The sequence below is a fragment of the Symphalangus syndactylus genome, chromosome 15 (genome assembly GCF_028878055.3).
Source record: "Symphalangus syndactylus isolate Jambi chromosome 15, NHGRI_mSymSyn1-v2.1_pri, whole genome shotgun sequence".
NCBI lineage: Eukaryota > Metazoa > Chordata > Mammalia > Primates > Hylobatidae > Symphalangus > Symphalangus syndactylus.
The window spans coordinates 85,877,946-85,891,321 of NC_072437.2; positions in this window are offsets into that span (position 1 = coordinate 85,877,946).

The following is a 13,376-nucleotide window of genomic DNA, read 5'->3' on the forward strand; positions in this document are numbered from 1 at the left end:
TGCTGTGGAAGGTTCTAGAAAATGAGTGGAAAGTGACTCATTCTCCACCCTCATCCCCAAAACCAAAACTCCCCCTGCAGCAAAACACCCCCTGCAGCAGCAGGAGTTTATGGATTATCCTCAGAGTGGGGGTGTAGCACGTAGGCCACTAGATGCTTCAGGGGGCAGCAATTAAGTGCTTCACCAGGGGCATTAGTCACAGTGGGTGGGACCCTTCCTGTCATCCTGCAGAAATGGGAGCCAGAGAAGCTGGTAATAACTGAAGAGAGGGAGGCCCCATCCCCTACAACCTCTCCCTTTTCCCAGCAGCAGGTACTTAATAAGCAGCACTTAGCATATGTACAAGGTCAGAAAGGAGGTGAAAAATAGGGAGAAGGTGTTTTGACATAAATATTTCCAGAAAGGATCTCTTAAGGGAGAGCATCTCTGGCTTATGGCAGAGTTGAAACTTAAAAAAGAAAAAAAAATTATTCGAGAAAAACTAGAAAATTTTTTTCCTCCTCCTCACCCTGAGAAACGAATCTCTACTTGTAGTGGCGCCTGAAGTTTTACCATTAGTGACTCATTCCTTCGTGAACTGCAGGAGACTTGGCACTTAAGAGGTCTGTATTGAAATGCAAATATTTATGAGACCTGCCAATAATTTTCACTAGCATCAGAATCCTTGAAATGACCTTCAAATACAGATTCCTGGTGGCACAGACATGCATAGTTTGTACCCCTAGTCCTCACTACAACCATGACCTTCAGGCAATAGATGGGTTCTCTAGTTCTCTGGCTTCTGATGGGACCCTGATGTAGTTAACAAGTTCTTGCTTTTGCAGGTTAGAAAATGATTTCCACTGTGGCGACAGTTTGGCTACCTCAGTCAGAACTGACCCTTTATAGTTAAAGATGGAAGCAAAATGGAAAACTGTAAATAGTTGGGCTTTTTAAATTTTGGCACGTCAAAAGGGAGGGCAGCTATACAGGAGTCAACACTGTCACCTGCCTCCACTGAATCCATGGCCCCTTCGTATATCTTGTCTCGTTCTTTTCTCCTTGGTTTCTCTATAATTACATTCTCTTTCTCCTTTTTCTCCTACCCCTCAAGACACAGACATATTAGGATTGCAATCGTATTTGTCTTATATGTACTTAATCATTTAGTACTTTCTTTACACAATATAGTGAGAAATAAAATTCTAAGCCCCCAACTGACTGAATGGACCCTCTCTTGGTCAAAGGAGCCCCAAAGAAAGCTTGGAAGCTGAATTCATGGCCACAATCTGACACCTCCTCCCTCGATAAAAGTCATTAGGTTTCCTTCTCAAAGGTCTAAACAGAAACCAGCCCTTTCAACAGACTACTAGCTTGTCTTCCCAGACACAGAACAAAGACAAGATGAGGTTAATGGTTCCTTCATCACTCCCCAAGACCTCTGCTTCCTCTATTCCTTTTTTCTTCAACGCTGGCCTTATCTTGTGTGAAATGTAGATTTTGGGGGCACTAGTTAAGTCTCACAAATACATTCTCATTGGTCTCACTGCCGCCCTTCCTCCACCCCTTTTAAAGGAAAATGAATAAATACTAAACCTCCTGAGAATCTCTTTCGAAAAAACAGCCACAGATGCTTCTGTGACTCATGTTTTTTTCCCGGGCACACCCTCACACTGGCTCCAAACCTGGATGATTTGAATCTTATGCTTCAATCACTCATTTTGGTTTTCAATAGGTTTAATACTTTACTTGAGAATAGAGTCGTGTCAGTGAGCTGGCCTTTTTTACTCAATGGGCTTAGCAGCCATGATGGGGAAAAAAGGCCTTCCCTCTGTTTCATGATGTTAAGAGTGAAGGGATCATTGATCAGGTGCTGAGAGCCACAGGGCCACCTAAAGAGTGTCAGAGGGTAAGAAGGGTGAGTTGAGGGTTTGAAAAAACAAGACCAAGGACAAGATCCCCCTCCCTCTCAAATTGGCAAAGAACAAGTTAAAATCAGCCCTGACCAGTGAGCCCTGGTTAACAGTCCACCCTGAGGCAGCGGCAAAGACCCCACAGGTTGCTCTCTACTCACGCCTTCCGTAAGATTTCCTCAGGTGGGGAGGGCACATGGAGCCCAGGGTTATTCTGTAGAGTTGGGGCAACCATAATGTGCCTCTTCTCCCTGTTGGCCTCCTTTTCCCCACTTCGATACATACAGGTGAAATCAAATGAAAATTAACACCAAGGACCCCACAAAGGGTAAAGAAGCCACTACAAGCCAAGAAAGCAGAGTGTGTGGACAAAAGAAGGGGGAAGTAAGTCACTCCAGATTCTCTGGGTTGCTAGGTGTAGTTTGGAAGACAAAGTTACTGATATTTTCAAGCCTCAGCTGGCCAAGCCCTCTTCTCCCCTAGGTGGGGATGCCTCCATGAGCTCCAACAGGCAGCCTGGCCGACCTCCCAGCTCTGCTCAGTTGCTCGGCACCCCATGGAGTAGAGAAGTTGAAGCCCATAATGAACACACTGTCCTGGCCACTTACTTCCTCCAACCAAAGAAGCCCTCATCTCCCGGGCCTAGACCATTTCCGGAGACCAGCTTGTGACAGAGCCACAACCTCCGGTCACTCTGTCAGCTATCTGCAGTTCCTCCTTTTTCCTTTCCTCTCTCCCCTCATAAACAATGACCGTTGATGTTTCCACTAGCTACATATGCTGATGCCAAGATTAGCTTTGGTCAAGATGATATTCTCCATCCTCCAAAACAATGACCAAAATATTTTATTTTATGGCTAGGAACTTTACTTTCTTTCATATGAAATATTTAATGTATTTTTCACTGTGCTCATTTTTGTTCTGTGTGATGATAGTTAATAGCAAAACTTATGCTACCCCATCAAGAAATAAACAAGGAACTTCTTGATAACAGGAGGAACTAACCATGCAGCTGAAAGTAGAGGCGCAAAAAAGAGATTTTTCTATATTTGATTCCTTCTCTGATTTGTATAATCTCCCTATCAAAAAAAAATCAACGAATTGTGTAACTCAGTTTCTCAAGTGTCATAACAACTTGTGCTCCCTGTTCCACTCTCCCCACACATAGAATTCTTAATAAGAGATTAAAGCACACATAGACATCTATTGTTTTAAGCAGGTAGCTATATGCTTCTGCTGCCACTCGCCAAAGACAGGGAAAGTTCTCATTTGTATAAAGCCCAGGTACCAATACTTAACAGCTTTCTCTTCTATAAGTTCAAGTCTAAAAAACAGAATTTCAGAAGAGTGGAAGAAAATATGAATATTACAAGATCTAATATTGAGGCAACCATAGTCTCATGGGAAAAAAAACAGGACAAAACCCATATGATGCAGAGTTTTAAATGTAAAAATAAAAGTAATAGAGAAAAAATGGTTTTTTAAAATACTTCTTGGAGGCTGGGCATGGTGGCTCACCTCTATAATCCTAGCACTTTGGGAGGCCAAGGTGGGTGGATCATGAGGTCAGGAGTTCAAGACCAGCCTGGCCAACATGCTGAAACCCCGTCTCTACTAAAATACAGAAATTAGCCGGGCATGATGGCAGGTGTCTGTAATCCCAGCTACTCAGGAGGCTGAGACAGGAGAATTGCTTGAACCCAGGAGATGGTGGTTGCAATGAGCTGAGATTGCGCCACTGCACTCCAGCCTGGGTGGCTGAGCGAGACTCCGTCTCAAAAAAAAAAAAGTTTTTGGAGTAAGGAGGACCTTTCTAAGTATTACATAAAACCAAAATACCATAAAAGTCTGATAGATTGAACAATATACAGTTTTTTTTAACTTCCAGAAACAAAGCCAAAAAAAGACTAATGACAAAATGAGAAAAATGTGTTGGCAACTCTCATCACAAACATGTAATTTCCTTCAGATAAAAAGAACTCCAAACTTAATACTGTAAGAAAAAGACCAAAAACCCAACAGAAAAAAAAAAAAGGAAAAGGATACAGGCAGATAGTTTACAAAAAAGGAAATAGAAGTGCCTCATAAACATGTAAGAAAATGTTTTTAGGCTGGGCGCGGTGGCTCACGCTTGTAATCCCAGCACTTTGGGAGGCCGAGGCGGGGGGATCACGAGGTCAGGAGATCGAGACCACGGTGAAACCCCGTCTCTACTAAAAAATACAAAAAATTAGGCGGGCGTGGTGGCGGGCGCCTGTAGTCCCAGCTACTCGGGGAGGCTGAGTCAGGAGAATGGCGTGAACCCAGGAGGCGAAGCTTGCAGTGAGCCGAGATTGCGCCACTGCACTCCAGCCTGGGTGACAGAGCGAGACTCCGTCTCAAAAAAAAAAGAAAATGTTTTTATAAGTTAATTTAAATAATTCAATTTTACTATATTTAAATATAATTTAAATTTAAATTACGCTAATATATCATTCTTTGCCTATCAGATCGACAGACTGCAAAAAGTTTGATAATGTACTTTGCAGGCAAGGCTGTGAGAAAACAAGCATCTTACCTGTTGCTAGTGAATGTAAACTGGTACCATCTCACCAGAAGGCAATTTAAACAGTATCTTTTAGTTTGCAAATGTATATAACCCTGACCTGAAATTCTACTCGTAGGAATTCATCCTACAGATATAACCATATATATGAAAAAAGCAAGTACATAGAAATTTATTTGCAACTGCTCTGTTGATTTGCAAATAGATTATTGTGCAGAACTGTAGAAGAGACTACGGAAGTTCTGCATGTACTGGTATAGAATGATCTTCAAGATGTTTTGTTAACCGAAGAAAAGCAAGGAGAGAGCAATGCTTGTGTGTGTGCATGTATATGTGGGTAACACGTGTGCAAATGCATTTAGAAATATTCTAAATATTTATTATTGTATAACTTTCTGGAGGTATATTTTTAAAATCCATTCACTTATCTCTAGAAAAGGCAATTGGACAGCTGGGGGACAGACGGAGAGACAGACCTTCTACTGTATATCTTTTTGTATGTACCTTCTGCATTTTGAACCATGTAAATGTATTACTTTCTCAAAAATAAATAAAATATTATTATTATTTATTTTATTTATTTATTTATTTTGAGATGGAGTCTTGCTCTGTTGCTCAGGCTGGAGTGCAGTGGCACGATCTCAGCTCACTGCAGCCTCCGCCTCCTGGGTTCAAGTGATTCTCCTGGCCTCAGCCTCCCTAGCAGCTGGGATTATAGGCATGCACCACCACGCCTGGCTAATTTTTGTATTTTTGTAGACATGAGGTTTCACCATGTTGGCCAGGCTGGTCTCAACCCCCTGACCTCAAGTGATCTGCCCGCCTCGGCCTCCCAAACTGCTGGGATTAGAAGTGTGAGCCACCACACCCAGCCTAAAAAGAAATATACTATTATAATGAAGAATAAATAAAGAAGCAGTAATACATAAGCTTGAGTGAGCTTCAAAACGGATGAATAGGATGGTGGATTTTATGTTATGTAAATTTTACCTCAATTTAACAACAACAACAAAAAAGAGGAGCAAGATTGCAACAGGGAGCTAAAGGCGAAGCCTGTCCTTCCTCCAGTGCACTTGTCTTTTTGGCATGGCTCTACTAATGATGTGCTGATCAAGGTTGAACAAAAGATGCCTCCCCATCACAATAAAAAGCACCGATCTGTGTATCATTTGCCAATTTGTATCAATTGTATCAGTTCCCACCAATGAACATGGAGTTGGGACAAAATGCATACAATTGGCTCTTGAGAGCCAGTGCAATTGAGACCCAGGACACCACTGGCATTTACCCAGTTACTGAAACCAGAACCTTGGGAAACATCCTTGATTCTCAAACCTTTCCTATCCCTCCCCTCGCTATCCATGGTCTGCTCAGTAGCCATTGTACTCCTCCCACACTGGGTAGAAGCCTTGTAGTTTAGGAATGGATCCTGTCCCCAGGTGGTCTAATCCAATATATATACTGCCACCCATTGATACGCAAAAACATTTATCCTTTGGGATAGCCAGCTGAATCCTGGGCCACCTGGAGGCCCAGGATGCTTGCTTTGAGTCATTGCAATCTGCTAGCTATGTAAGCATTATGATTTGTTGAAAAGATAGGGAGGCTCCGGACTAAGGGAATTATAGTCATCTATTCCCCTCACTGGTGACTGATTCAGGACCTCAGTACTAAGTCATTTAGTGCATGCTATTCCCTAGTCACAGAGATTAGCCCAAAAGTGGACTCATGACTCAGTTCAGGCCAGTGAGATGTGACAAGAGTTTTGCTGGAGGCATCTGAAAAATTTCCTACTCTTCAGAGAGTTGCAGGAAGAGATAATTTCTCTCTTCCTTATACAAAAGATGAGGTCTGGAACTGCCACCACCATCTTGTCCGGCAGCCTGAGCACAAATCCCTCCCCCAAAGGTGGGAGGGCCAAGTAGACAGCCAGAGCCAGACACCCCAGCCTATGTTTGGACATCCCATGCTGTAGGCCAATACATTTCGTACGTTTAAGGTAGTTTGATTTAGATTTTCTGTTTCTTGCTGTTGAATACATCTTAAGCAACATAGTTTTGACCTGTTTGTGCTGGTTTATTTTATGTGTCAACATGACTAGGCTACAGTACCCAGTTATCCAGTCAAACACTGACCTAGGAGTTACTAGTAAGGTTTGTAGGTGTGATAACATCTACTTAAAATGACTTGAAGTAGATTATCTTTGCTAATCTGGGTGGGCTTCATCCAATCAATTGAAAGTTCTTAAGAGAATAAACAAGTTTCCTTGAAGAAGAAAAAATTCCACCTGCAGACTGCAACATCAGCTCTTGCTCAAGAGTTTCCAGCCTGCTGGCCTGTCCTACAGTTTCAGACTTGCCTAGTCAGTCCCCACAGTCACATAAGCCAACTCCTGTCACAAATCTCTTGCTCTCCTTCTCTCTGTGTATATATGTATATATGCACATGTATATATTTATATACTGTCTCTGTTTCTCTGGTCTAACCCTGACTAATGCACCTCTTTTTTCCTTTGTGATACTTATCTCAATTTGGGATTATATACTTTGCATTTATTATGTATATTCCAATATTCACAGTTAGACTATAGGCTTTATGGACATATGTGAGTAATTCCAGAAGTAGAATTTCTGGTCAATGATTATACACATTTGGAAGATGAAAAATATTGCTAACTTACCATCTTCAGAGGTTGTACCAATTACACTCTTACTAGATTATAGCCTTCATGTCTTTTGTATTACTATGTGTTCCTGGCACATAGTAGATGTTCAATAGATATAAACAGATGGAATTCTAGGAAAAGAAACACAAATTAAGGCAAAAAGACATAAAGGTATGCTACATTGGGAAGTTTTTTGTTTGACTAAACCATTTTTTCTTTTAGTTCCCCTTTCCTCTACAGGTGACTTGAAAATTTGGAGTAATTCACAATCTGGTGCTTATTCAGCAGCAACAGCAGCAGCAGGCAGAACTCTGAGTTTGGGGTAAGCCCTCGGTTTGAACACAAACTCTGTGACATTCAAGCTGTCCAACCTTGGGCAGATCCTTAGCCTCTATCATCCTCAGCTTCCACATCTTTGTGGAAACGAAGCTGATGACCTTCCAGACTGGAGTGAAGATCAGGAGATAAAGCACCTGGTCCATTATGTACTGTGGACATGGGGATTATAATAAGGTCCTCCCTGCAAATTTGGGAACAGAAAGCAACAATGTGCTCTAAAAACAATGGAAATTGAGCACATAAAGCACCTGAGCAGAGACATAAGGTGACCATGAAGAGACCAGCAGGATACCAACCAAGCTGAAGTTGGTAAAACACCTAAAGGAGGATATGACAACTAGAAGGGGATTTTCAGACACAAAGCCTAGAAAAAGCAGAGTCAGAGACAAAGCGAGGCTGTGCCTCTGAAGGCATGTCCCATCAGGCCCCAAAATTCAGCCCAAAATGTCATTCCAATCATGAGAACACATCCATCTGGTTGCCTGAACTTAATACTGTTCTACTTTTGAATTACATAAATAGCTCTTTTTGTTCAGATTCCACATTGCCCAAAATCTTTCTGATAGTTTGGGGTCCTATCTGGCCTGTACACAGGGAATTTTCTCCGGTCAGGCTCACCTGGCCAGCCAGCTCTCCCAACTTGGCATCCCACTCAAACACCTGTGTTCTCTTTTATTTTAGAGGTTAGGCAGGACAATCTGACCCAGATGGGGGAGGAAATTGCAATCATGTTTTTGTCTAATTCACAGCTCTAATTAGGGGATAAAAGAAAAACAGAGCATGAGAAGAAATTGTCCAAGAGCTAGAAAATTTGTAAAAGCACCCACATCCCTATGGGGAAGGCACCCTTGTGAACTTTGCTTCTACAGCTAAGCTGATCTCATATCAACTCTGCAAGGAAGACAGGGCAAGCACTTTACATTATATTTATTTATTTACTTATACCCAGCTTATTCCTTAAAGGACTTAAGGCAAGCAGGTTTTAAGGGCCATCTTCCCTGACTAGTGATAAAACAAAGTGATAAAAATGAGCTTGTCCAGAATCACGTACTTTTTATATAAAAGTCCAGAGACCAAACCACGACTTTCCTAGTCTAGGTTAAAGCTCTTGCCAAAAAACCAAACTGAAGATGAGAAAAGAGTGCATTTGTTCTAAACAGAATGCTGAATTCAGAAGACTTAAGGATGGCTTAAGATTAGGACTGAAGTTTGTAATCTGTGATTCAGTTTTTAGGCTTTTGTAATTTCTTTATTCCAGTCTTTTGAATTCTTTTAGATTTTTCATTTATTGTAAAATAGAAGATGTTTGATTCCAGCCATAACAGAGTAGCTTATATTGAGCTAACCCTCCCATTGAAAACAACTGTAACAGATGGACTAAGTACATAGCACAACATTTGAAGGCATTGGAGGGCAACCAAGGCCGATGATCCCTAAGAGAAGGGAGGCACATCAAAGTGATCTCTATACTCACCCTGGCCCAACTCACAGGTCAGGGAATAAAGTAAGTGGCAGTTCCATTAGGCTGAAGAGACGGATTAGAGTTCAAAGCTGCTCAAGTGGCTGCGACTTGATGGTAAAATCTCAAGGAGGAGAGAGTTGCAGAGAAATAAACCCAAAAGGCTACATGCAATCTCCCCTTGAGATGTCTGCAAACTCCTAAGCTGAGCAAGTACAAGCAGAGACTGCAGGAGAACCAAAAGAAAAGCAGCAGCTAGGAGGCTGGAGAGCTGGGCAAAGATTTTTGCAGCAGCATGGTACTGAGGAGAGAGAAAAACAAAGCCCACCAAAGTGAATAGGTAAAAACTATTGGTTGAAACCCCGAGAAAGACCTGTGAATAGTCACTGCACTCCAGGCTGGGCAACAGAGTGAGACCCCATCTCTTAAAGCTGATAACCAATAAGTTAAAACAAGAGAGGAAAAAAAGGAATAATAAAAGTACTTGATTCTCTCCCCTCAAAAAGCAAGAAAGGAGAATAAAGAACAGAAATAGAAACAAGTTAACAAGATAATAGAGTTAAACATAAATATTTCAATAATTACATTAAATGTTAATGGATTAGTACCCCAATTAGAAGATCAGAATTACTTTTAGACAAAAAAGAAAAATACGTATTCTGTTTACAAGAAACTCAATTTAGGCTGGGCGCAGTGGCTCACGCCTGAAATCCCAGCATTTTAGGAGACCAAGGAGGGTGGTTTACTTGAGGCCAGAAGTTCAAGACCAGCCTGGCCGACACGGCAAAACCCTGTCTCTACCAAAAATATAAAAATTAGCCAGGCATGGTGGTGCATGTCTGTAATTCCAGCTACTCAGGAAGCTGAGGCAGGAGAATCCCTTGAATCAGGAGGTAGAGATTGTAGTGAGCCAAGATCACGCCACTGCCCTCCAGTCTGGGTGACAGACGAGACTGTCTTAAAAAAAAAAAAAAAAAAAAAAGAGAAAGAGAGAGAGACTCAATTTAAATAGAAGACACAAAGTTTAAAGAGAAAGAATGGAGACTGGACACAGTGGCTCACTTCTATAATTCCAGTACTCCTGTACTTTTGGAGGCCGAGGCGGGTGGATCACTTGAGGCTAGGAGTTCAAGACCAACCTGGCCAACATGGCGAAACCCCATCTCTACTAAAAAAATACAATAATTAGCTGGGTGTGGTGGCATAAGCCTATAGTCCCAGCTACTCTGGAGGCTGAGGCAGGAGAATCACTTGAACCTGGGAGGTGGAAGTTGCAGTGACCAGAGATCGTGCCACTGTGCTCCAGCCTGGGCAACAGAGCAAGACTCGGTATTAAAAAAATAAAAATAAATAAAAATTAGCTGGGCATGGTGGGCGCAGGCCTGTAGTACTAGCTACTCCAGAGGCTGAAGTGGAAGGATCATTCTTGAGCCCAAGAGGCTGATGCTGTAGTGAGCCATGATCACGCCACTGTACTCCAACCTGGGCAAGAGAGACAGACAAACCCTGTCTCAAAAAAAAAAAAAGAATAGGAAAAACAAAATGCCATGCCATGCCGACAGTAACCAAAAAAAAAGCTGGTATAGCTGTATTAATATCAGACAGCATAGACTTCAGAGCAAGAAAGATCTCTAAAGAGGGATGTCTCATAATGATAAAAAGATCAATTAACAGTCCTAAATTTAAATATACCTAAGAATTTATAATTTATAAATCTTTTAAAAAATGTTTCCTAGCGTGGTTTCAATACATAAAGCAAAGTTGGCAGAACTAAAAGGAGAAATAGACAAATCCACCATCATTATTGGAGATTGTTTCAATAGCTGATAGAACAAGCAGACAAAAAAATTAGTAAGGATATATAAGATTTGAATAACAGAAGTAACTAAATTGACCTAGTTGACATACACATATAGAACACTGCACTTGACAAATGCAGACTAAATACTGTTTTTCAAGAGCACGTGAATACTTATCAAAATGGACCGTACGCTAGCGTGTAAAGCAAGTCTCAAAAATTTCAAAGGACTGAAATTATATAAAGTGTGTTCTCTGACTACAATGGAATCCAACTAAAAATCTCTAACAGGAAGATAACTAGAAACCCCTCCCCACAAGTGTTTGAAAATTAAGCAACAGATTTTTAAATAGCACATAAGTCTAAGAAGAGATAGCAATAAAACTAGAAAATATTTAAAACTAAATAATAATAAAAATAAGACATATCAAAACATCTGAGATACAAGTAAAGTGGGGTTAAAAGGCCACGTGTGGTGGCTCAAGTGCTCAAAGTGCTGCAATCCCAGCACTTTGAGAGGCTGAGGTGGGCGGGTTGCCTGAGCTCAGGAGTTCAAGACCAGCCTGGGCAACATGGTGAAACTCCGTCTCTACTAAAATACAAAAGATTAGCCAGGCATGGTAGCATGCACCTGTAATCCCAGTTACTCGGGAGGCTGAGGCAGGAGAATTGCTGGAACCCGGGAAGTGGAGGTTGCAGTGAGCCGAGATCACACTACGACACTCCAGCCTGGGCAACAAGAGCCAGACTCTTGTAAAAGAAAAAAAAAAGGGGCAGGGGGGGGTTAAAAAGAAATTCATAGCTTCAAATGTATACATTTGAGAAAGAGAATGATTGGAAATTCACATGATTTAAGCTTCTATCTTAAGAAGCTAGGAAGAGAACAGCAAATTAAACCCGAAGGAAGTCAATAATAAAAAGATAACAGCAGAAACCTTTGAAATAGAAAACAAATATGCAATAAAGAAAGTCTATAAATTCGAAAAGAAACTTGAGGCCAGGTGTGGTGACTTACGCCTGTAATCCCAGCACTTTGGGAGGCCAAGACAGGTGGATCACTTGAGGTCAGGAGTTTGAGACCAGCCTGGCCAACATGGTGAAACCCTGTCTCTACTAAAAATACAAAAAATTATTCAGGCATGGTGGCGTGAGCCTGTAGTCCCAGTTACTCGGGAGGTTGAGTCAGGAAACTCGCTTGAACCTGAGAGGCAGAGGTTGCAGTGAGCCAAGATTGCACCACTGCACTCCAGCCTGGGCGACAGAGCAAGACTCTGTCTCCAAAAAAAAAGAAAGAAAGAAAAAAGAAACTGGAGATGCTTCCACTTGTTTCTTAGTCAAAGCTTGTTTTAGTTCTTCCTTCCATATCTGTGTACATTTTATTTCCTTGTCTTGTCCTATCGCACTAATAGGACTTCCCGTACATTGTTGAATAGGAGCGATGAGAAGGGACGTCCTTGCCTTTTTTCTGATCAGACAGAAAAAGCATACAATTTCTCACCATTAAGTATGATTTTAGCTATAGGCTTTTTGTAGATGCTCTTTATCAAGTTGAAGCAGTTCTCTCTATTCCTAGTTTGCTGAGAGTTTTTATCAGGAGTAAGTGTTGGATTTTGTCAAATGTTTTTTCTGTATCAATTGATTTGATCATATGGTTTTTCTTTTTTAGCCTGTTGACGTGGTGGATGACATTGATTTTTTGTTTGTTTGTTTGTTCGTTTTTTTGAGACTGAGTCTCACTCTGTTACCCAGGCTGGAGTGCAGTGGCGCAATCTTGGCTCATTGCAACTCCGCCTCCAATGTTCAAGCGATTCTCCTGCCTCAGCCTCCTGAGTAGCGGGGATTATAGGCACCTGGCACCATGTCTAGCTAATTTTTGTATTTTTGGTAGAGACGGGGTTTCACCATGTTGGTCAGGCTGGTCTCGAACTCCTGACCTCAGGTGATCCGCCTGCCTTGGCCTCCCAAAGTGCTGAGATTACAGGCGTGAGCCATTGTGCCTGGCCATATTGATTGGTTTTTGAATGTTGAACCAGCCTTGTATATCTGGAATAAATCCCACTTGGTCACAGTATGCAATTCTTTTTATATAGTGTTGGATTCAATTTGTTAATATTTTGTGTTAGAATACTTTTGCATCTATGTTCATAGAGATACTGCTGTGTAGTTGCTGTGTAGTTTTCCTGTTTGTCTTTTTTTTTTTTTTTTTTTAAACAAGAGATAGGGTCTCGCCATGTTGCCCAGGCTGGCCTCGAATTCCTGGGCTCAAGTGATCCTCCTGCCTCAGCCTGCTAACTAGCTGGGACTACAGATGTGTGCTATTGTGCCTGGCAGTTTTTCTTTCTTGTAATCTCTTTATCTGGTTTGGAGATTAGGGAAGAACAGATTAGGAAGTAATGGTTTGTTTCAAAATATTCCCTGAACCTTGACTGTGCTAAGGAGTGATTTATCTTTGTGAGATCTGGATGGCCCTAGTTGGAGGGCCTGGGAAGACCTGGTAGGAATGGAACAGAAAACTAGGTAAAGATCCCAGACGTAAAGATTGTCGGGGAGTAGCCATAGTTATTTGCTCCCCTGCTAGGTTAATATCTCATTGGGAAGGTTATATACACATTTATGAATATTAAATTAACAATGGAAGGCTGGGTGTGGTGGCTCACATCTGTAATCCCAGTACTTTG